Here is an 8,345-nt window from a genome sequence, read left to right as displayed (position 1 = left end):
AGATAGATAGATAGATAGATAGATAGATAGATAGATAGATAGATAGATAGATAGACACAGACAGACAGATAGACATAAATGATAGATAGATAGATAGATAGATAGATAGATAGATAGATAGATAGACAGACACAGACAGACAGACAGATAGATGGATGATGGGATAGAAAGATAGATAGATGGACAGATAAATATTAGAGATAGATAAAAAGATGAATAGATAGAGAGATAGATAAGTAGAGATAGAAAGAGAGATGAGATAGAAACAGAGAGTCAGAGATAATTTGTTAAACACTACATGCCAACCATCATGGTAAGCATTGGGGATATAAAAAGGAGAAAATAAAATGATCCTGACTTTCAAGGATTTTATAGTCTAATGGAGAATGGAGAAAACACATAAAGGAGAGGTGGAAAGGGAGAAGAGATAGGACCAAGAAGGGAAGGTAGGCACCTAACCTCAAGTTTCCTATAATATCTCTTCCCTTGTTTCTCAAAGCTGACTTAGGCTCACACTTTACTGAGAAAGTAGAGGCCATTTACCATGCGCTCTCTGCCTCTTCTCCACATCCCACAAGCTCTGGACATCATGCCCCATTGTCACCTCCTTTACTTCTTCCTCTAGTGACTATGTGCCTTTCTCAACAACACCTTTCCATGTACCCTGGATCTCATTCTCTCTGATCTTTCGCAGCAGATTTTTCTATTAACCCCCTTCTCCAATCATCAATCTCCCTTCTGTCTGCAGGTTTCTTCCTAATTGCATTCATTCTTCTCCTGACTCTACTCCTGACTTTCTGCACTTTGCCACTACGTTTCAGCTGCCCTCCCACTCTGAAACTTCCCTCCACTGGGTCTCCCCCTTTCTCCCATTGGTGAATTCCTCCCAAAGCCCCCATTTTAGGGAGAGGCTCAGGCCCATCAGCCTTCATGCATCTCCTGCCTTTACTTCTGACTTTCTAGACTTCAACACCATGCCGTCATGGGCTTACTTTCCCTCACCCAGGCTTTCTCAACTCCCTTTTGTGTAGGGAGCCGAATTCCTCTATTAGAATATAAGCTTCGAGAGGCCAGAGATTATTTTTCTTTTTTCTTATATTTGCATCCCCACCACACAAACCCATAGTAAGTAATTTATAAATGCAAGTTGCCTTGCCTATAAATACATACAAATCTCTTCAATTCTTAAAGCAAAACAAACAAAAAGCCCTCCATTTGACCCCACCATCCATTTACACTATCATCCCTCACTTAACCAAACTCACCCAAAAAGTTATCTACACTGATCATCTTTGGTTCTCTCATTCACTTCTCTTAAAACTACTCTTTCCAAAATCATCAGTGATTTCTTAACTGGCAGATCTGATGAACTTTTCTCAGTCCTCATCCTTCTTAACTCCTCTCAGTCATTTGACAAAGTTGACCTCTTTCTTCTCCTGAATGTTCTCTCCTCCCTGGGTTTTCGTGGCACTGCTCTCTTGGCCTTTCTCCTATCTGACTATTCTTTCTCCATCTCTTTTATTGGATCGTCATCCATATCACATTCCCTAACTGTGGGTGTGTCCCAAGGTGCTATACTAAACTTACTCTCTCCATAGTCTCTTCCTTGGTAACCTCATTAGCTCACCAAGGCTTAATTATCATCTTTGTGCTGTTGACTCCAGCTTTTCCTGGGCAACTAGGTGCTCCAATAGAGTGCTGGGCCTGGAGTTAGGAAGACTCCTCTTCCTGAGTTCAAATCTGACCTCATATACTTACTAGCTATGGAATCTTGGGCAAGTCACTTAACCTTATTTGCCTCAGTTTTCTCATCTCTAAAATGAGCTGGAGAAGGAAATGGCAAACCACTCTAGTATTTTTACCAGGAAAACCCCAAATGGGGTGACAAAGAGTCACAAACAACTGAATTTGAACCAGATCTTTCTATCCAGCCTTAGTAGCTCTCCTCAGCTCCATTCCCATATCCCAAAAAGTATATTGGATATTTTGAACAGAATGTCCCATAGACATCTCAACTTAACATATCTAAAGCAGAATTCATCATTTCACACCCCTGCCCCAATTCACCCCTTTTCTGAATACTCTTATTTTTCTTGTTGTTATTGTTCAGTCATTTTTAAGACGTGTCCAACTCTTCATGAAAACTCCATTTGGGGTTTTCTTGGCAAAGATACTAGAGTGGTTTGCCATTTTCTTCTCCAGTTCGTTTTACAGATGAAGAAACTGAGGCAAACAGGGTTAATTAAGTGACTTACCCAGGGTCATACAATTAGTAAGTATCTGGGGCTAGGTTTGAACTCAGGAAGATGTCTACCTGGCTCCAGGCCCAGTACCGCAATCCTTCTAATCTCCCAGGTTTGTAATCTTGATATACAATATATATACAAATAAAAATACTGGATTTGTATTGTGTAAACCAATAATATCATCATATATACTATGTATTATATAAGTCAACTATGGTGGCTCCTACCGTGATATCATGCCTCTATCCATTCTCTCCTCTCTACCAACACAGCCACCACGGTAGCTCGGGCCCTCATTCTCTCTTGCCCATACTATTGCAATAACTTCCTAATTGGTCTCCCTGCTTCATGTCTGTCCCCATCCTTCACACAGCTGTCAAAGTGATTTTCCTAAAGTGCAGACCTGACCATGTCACTCTGCTATTCAATAAATTCCAATGGCTTCCTATTATTTCCAGGATCAAATATAAACTCCTCTCTTTGGCATTTAAAGTCCTTCACAACCTGTTTCCAACTTACTTTTTCAGCCTCATTACACATTTTTTCTTCCCTTTAACACAGTCTACAGTCTAGCCAAACTGACCTTTTTACTATTTTTCATACATCTAACTCCATCCCTCATTTCCATGCTTTTGAATTGATCACTCTATGTGCATGGTATATCTTCCCTCCTCACCATTCTCTTTCAGAATCCTAGTTTCCTCTAAAGCTCAACTTAAGACCTCACTTTCATAAAGCCCATCTTAATCCCCCCCAGCTGATATCTTCCCTTCCCAAGATGTTTTGTTGTTGCTTATTGAGTCATTTTTCCATTGTGTCTGACTCTTCTTGACCCCATTTGGGTTTTTCTTGTAAAAGATACTGGAGTGGTTTGCCATTCCCTTCTCCAGCTCATTTTGTGGATGACGAAACTGAGAAAAAGAGGGTTAAGTGACTTGCCCAGGGTCACACAGCTAGTAAGTGTCTGAGACCAGATCTGAACTCAGGAAGATGAGTCTTCCCGACTCCAGGCCTGGTGCACAGTGCCATCTAGCTGCCCCCCCCCCCATTACCCTGTATACCCTACATACCTATACCAATATACCTGTATACCTATATACCTATGTGTATCTAGGCAATTGTAGCACAAATAGCCTCTCTCACAAAGATTCTAGATACTATCAGCAAACCTTTAAGAGAGAAGAAACAAAAGCTTGGGTCACTATGGCATAGTGGATAGTATGGGCTTGGAGTCAAGAGGACCTAGGTTCAAATCCTGCCTCAGACAATGTGTGATTGTGAGCAAGTCATTTAACATTCTCTGAACTTCATTTTCCTCCTTTGTAAAATGAGGGAGATTGGACTTGATGACATCTGAAGTCCCTTTCAGCTCTAAACCTATGATCTTGTCATCTTGGGAGAGTTAACTGTCATAGCTGAGAGTCTGTGTGAGGATTGAGAGAGGGCTGAGACAATTTCTTGGAGAGTTAACTGTCATGGAAAATGAGATTGCAAGAATCCACGAGAATTAGCTGTCATCTCCGAGAGTATGAAGAGACACTTTGAGAGAACTGAGTTTAACTCTTATTCTGTGTAGAAGACACCATGAGGTAACTGAATTGTTGGACTGGGATTCCATTGCTATGGAGAAGTCAGCAGGTAACAGCATTGTTTATAGTTGACTATGGCTGTAACCTTTCTCAAGTATATATAGTATAATTATTGACAAAGTTTTTTTTTCCTTTGAGCAACATTTTAGTTTATATGTTTGTTTAAGCCCATGAAACTATGGTTTGAGATCAAAAGAAGAAAGAAAGCTTACGGAAAAAGAGATTTCTCTTCTTAAAAAAAAAATCAATGTGGTTGCTCACAGCTAATTAATTAATCTCTTAGTTTATCATTTGTGGGAATGTATGAGAAAATATCAGGACATACCCCTTGATTGCCTTCACACCTGTATGAGAGAATTAATAAGGTAACAAGTCAAATAGCTGGATGAGTGGTGGGAGTTTCCTGTTTGTCCCTAAGAAGACACTGTTGGTTTGTCACCTGGTATCTGTGAACTCATTTAAAGAAAATGTTGTAAGTCTATATTAATAAAATTGGCTTCCTTTTTAATTCTGTGAACTTTATATTATGCTTTTAAAAACACCATGGTGGGAAGGAGTCCATTGACATGACCAGATTTCCAAAGTGGTCCATGACACAGAAAAGGTTAAAAATTCCCACACTGGAAATATTGGTCTCATCTAACAACATCCTCCCCACCCGAACCTTATAGCCTCTTTCATGGGACTGTTACAAAGTGTGTTAACAAAAAGTCTGTCTTCACATGGGGTATAGCACAAAGCTTGACTATACCTATATGTTACCTTCTTTGGTGAGATTATAAATCCTTCAAAAGTAGGGACTTCTAAAATTTTTGTCTGTGCATCCCCAGTACCTGGTACATCCTAGTCACTTAATAAATGCGTATTGATTAATTTATTGATGTGTACCTGAATATTCACATTAGTTAATTTATTTCTTGACATACTTCTGTTGTGTGGGTGAGGTGATATCATTATTGCCTTTTCTTCAATCAGCACATTGAGTCTCAAAGAAGTAATTCACCCAACGTCACACTACTGGTTAGTAGCAAAGGTAGACCTCTCGTACCAGAATTGTTTCGACGATACCCTGTAACCATCTTCAGGATCCATTTCATGAGACTACCTTGGAGGTGCAATTGCGTAAGTATCTCCCCTCAGTATTTCAGTAACTGAGCCCACCGCCTTGAATGAAATAATAAAAGCAACCCACTTTATAATAACAAAGTCAACAAACAATTTGTACATTTATTGTATTTACTGTGCAGAAAGCACTATGCTTGGAACTAGAGGAGATACAAAGTTTATATAAGGCATAGTCCCAGCCTCCATGGAGCTAACAGCCAAGTGGAAGATGTGAGATATACACAAATAACCATACACAAAGTCAGTTAGGTGGCACAGTAGACAGCCCATTGTGCCCAAAGTCAGGAAGACTCATCTTCCTGACTTCAAATCTAGCCTCAGACCTAGCTTTGTGACCCTGGGCAAGTCACTTAACCCTCTTTGTCTCAGTTCCTCATCTGTAAAATAAGCTGTAGAAAGAAATGACAAACTACTCCAATATCTCTGCCAAGAAAACCCTAAATGAAGTCAAGGAGCATTGGATATGCCTGAAACAACTCAACAACAACATCCATACATAACAACTACATCAGAGAGGTATAAAACACTATTGGAAGTTGGGGAGGGGAATGGAGGGAAGGTGTCGTTACTAATTGGGAGAAACAGCAAAGGCTTCCTGGAGAAGAGAGTATTGCATTTCAATAATCCAATACTCTAAGGTTTTCTAAGCCCTTTACACGTGTTATTTCATGTGACCCTCCCAGCATACCTATGAGTCAAGTGCTATAGGCAGGGGTGTACTGGTACATATTTAACAACCGGCTCTTTGAAAATTGAAGGACATACTTTTAAGTTTAATCTTTATGATTGATGTTTTCTCCATCACTTTCTTATGTTAAGCAATCAATAAAACAGTAAGTCAAGCCCTGATCTGTAGCTCTGGTTGATTTCTGAGGTGTAAATGCTCACTGCTGAAAATTTTACAAGTGGCTTTCCTAAGCTGGTAAGAGCTGGTTGCAGCATACTCCTAGATTACAAACCCCAGTTGATAGAGGAGTAAACTGAAACTCAGAAAGGTTGACATTTGGAAGAACACACAGCTAGTGTTGGAAGCAGGTTGTGAACCGAGTTCTCTACTGGCCCCAAGTCCAATACTTTCTCCTATATCATGCTATCTCAATTAAGCACCTACAAAGAGTAAAACACTTTTCGCTTGAGCTTTTAGGGATAAGAATTCAACATTCAGCAGAGATGGAGGGACGAGGAGAATGGCTTTGGAGACATGAGGAACAGTGTAAGCAAAGGCAGGAAGGTGGTAGAGTCCACTTTCACAGAAGCAAAAAATACATGAAGATAAGTGACACAGTATGCCTTACCCTAAAGATAATCAGCATTAGAGCAATGCTCTAGGTTCCAGGGTAGTAAATTACTCAAACATTCATTAAGTACTTACTGTACACAAGACCTCAGGGGAAGGATATTTCAATGATAATTATACAATACAATGGAAGACAGAATGCAGAGAGGTGAAGGCGGCCTGAAAACAATTACCGAGCAAAGAAGACAGCAGCATAATGCAGAGGAAAGAGTACTGGATTAGTAGTGCCAAGATCATGATCCAAATCCTGAATTTTACATGCTGGGTGTTTCTTCTGTCCCTGAGGCCTGTCCCTCCGATTGGCTGTCTCCCAGAACCTCTATATTAAGGAAGAGACCCAGGCATCCATTCCTTTCCAGGCTGCACTCCTTACACTACCAGACATTCTCTATAATGCCCCCGTGTTGGTGACCTTCATCTTTCCCTTCCTCTCCCCCACTTTTCAGCTCCCTTTTATGTGTTCTCTTCTCCCATTGGAATATAAGTTACTTGAAGGCAGGAACTGTCTTTCTGCCTGAATTTGTATTCTCAGCACTTAGCATAGTGCCTGGCACATACTAACCACTTAACAAATGCTTGTTGACTTGACCTGTGTGACTTTGGACAAGTCACTTAAATTTTCTACGCCTCAGTTTCCTCAGCTGCAAAATAAGAGGTTTGGACTTGTTGACCTTTAACTTCTCTTCTCTTTCTAAGTCTATTATCCTATGATAGTTGAGTACTAGGCCATCGCCAATTGTCTTGACCTTGTGCCTTGCCACTGGACTGCAATGACTCTGGAGGAGAGAGGGTGGTTGATGACTTTGCATACCTCTGCCTCACTTAAATCCAATTCAGGTGCAAATCAAGATATCATCCTCCTGGTGTCATGGATCCTCTTCCACACTGAAGGACCAATAACAAACAATTGACTACAGACTAAAAAAGACTTAAGGACTGAAGGGCACCAAATATAGAAGTGATGAAAGTGAGAGGAGGGAATTTGGAGATGTTTCTATGAGGCTGGAATAGTCTTGGGTTATGAGAGCAAAACAACATTTCTTGCTGACCATTGGACTCAGAGTTAGGAAGAACTGAGTTCAAGTCCTGCTTCAAATACTTCCTTCCTGGTGTGACTCTAGGCAAGCCATTTAATCTCTCAGCTTCAGTCTCCACAACTGAATAATGAGGATTATACCAGCACCTACTTCCCAGGGCTGTAGAAAGGATCGAACAAGATAACACGAATAAAGGGCTCTGCAAACACTATCTAAGTGCTCACTTTGGCAGCACGTTTGCTAAAATTGGAAAGACAGAGAAGATTGGCCTGGCCCCTGTGCAAGGATGCCGTGCAAATTCACAAAGCATTCCGTATTTTTTTAAAATGCTATATAAATGTGAGCTGTTATTACTGGGGGAGCGATTTGAGAAAAGATATTGAGATGTTAGTTAGCCAGAAAAGAGTGGGGGCGAGAAAGGTGGGGAGTGGGGAGAGCTTTGGATAAGGATTCAGATGGCAGAGGATGGCATCTGAGGTCTGCTACTTACAACGTATTTTGGGGCAAAATACTTTTGTTCTGTGCCTCAGTTTCCTTACCTGTAAAATAGGTTTTGAACTAGATGATCTCTAACATCTTATTTTAATTCTTTGATTGTATTAATGCTAAACAAGTTGGTTTGGCTAGAGCTACAGAGCTGACTTCCATGCATTTTGATAACCAGCCTCCCTTACTCTCAGTCACCACCCACCCACCCATCCACACACTCCATCCTCTAAGTGAACCCAAACATATGCTGCTGACCCTAAACTCAGATGACTAGACTATCTGTCCTGAGGAAATCATGCTATATTCTTAATACTACCTAGTAGTAATGTCATTAGGATGTTAGATAACTTTGGGATGCTGACTCTGTCGTAGAATTCGTTAGTTATTGCTTCTGGCTCATCCTCTGAGAGGCTGTGTGACCAAATGGATAGAGTACTGGATTTGGATCCAGGAAGACATAGGTTCAAACCCATCTCTGACATGCAAGTCACTTAATGTCTCGAAACTTCAAGTAACCTTAAAGATCATACAGATGAGGAAACTGAGGCTCATAGGGATTGAG

General features: G+C 40.6%; 1 non-coding gene across 1 annotated transcript; it reads left to right on the top strand.

The window, feature by feature from the left end:
• The first annotated feature begins 7,510 nt into the window (after window positions 1-7,510).
• Window positions 7,511-7,615, top strand: LOC114051211. The gene has a single exon (XR_003570127.1). It is a non-coding gene; the product is annotated as a U6 spliceosomal RNA (small nuclear RNA).
• The last annotated feature ends 730 nt before the right edge of the window (window positions 7,616-8,345 follow it).

This window comes from Vombatus ursinus, unplaced genomic scaffold (assembly GCF_900497805.2).
Source record: "Vombatus ursinus unplaced genomic scaffold, bare-nosed wombat genome assembly UNPS02014801.1, whole genome shotgun sequence".
In the NCBI taxonomy this organism is placed as follows: domain Eukaryota; kingdom Metazoa; phylum Chordata; class Mammalia; order Diprotodontia; family Vombatidae; genus Vombatus; species Vombatus ursinus.
Note: the sequence above shows the minus strand (reverse complement) of the source record. Positions and strands in the feature narration are given on the sequence as shown.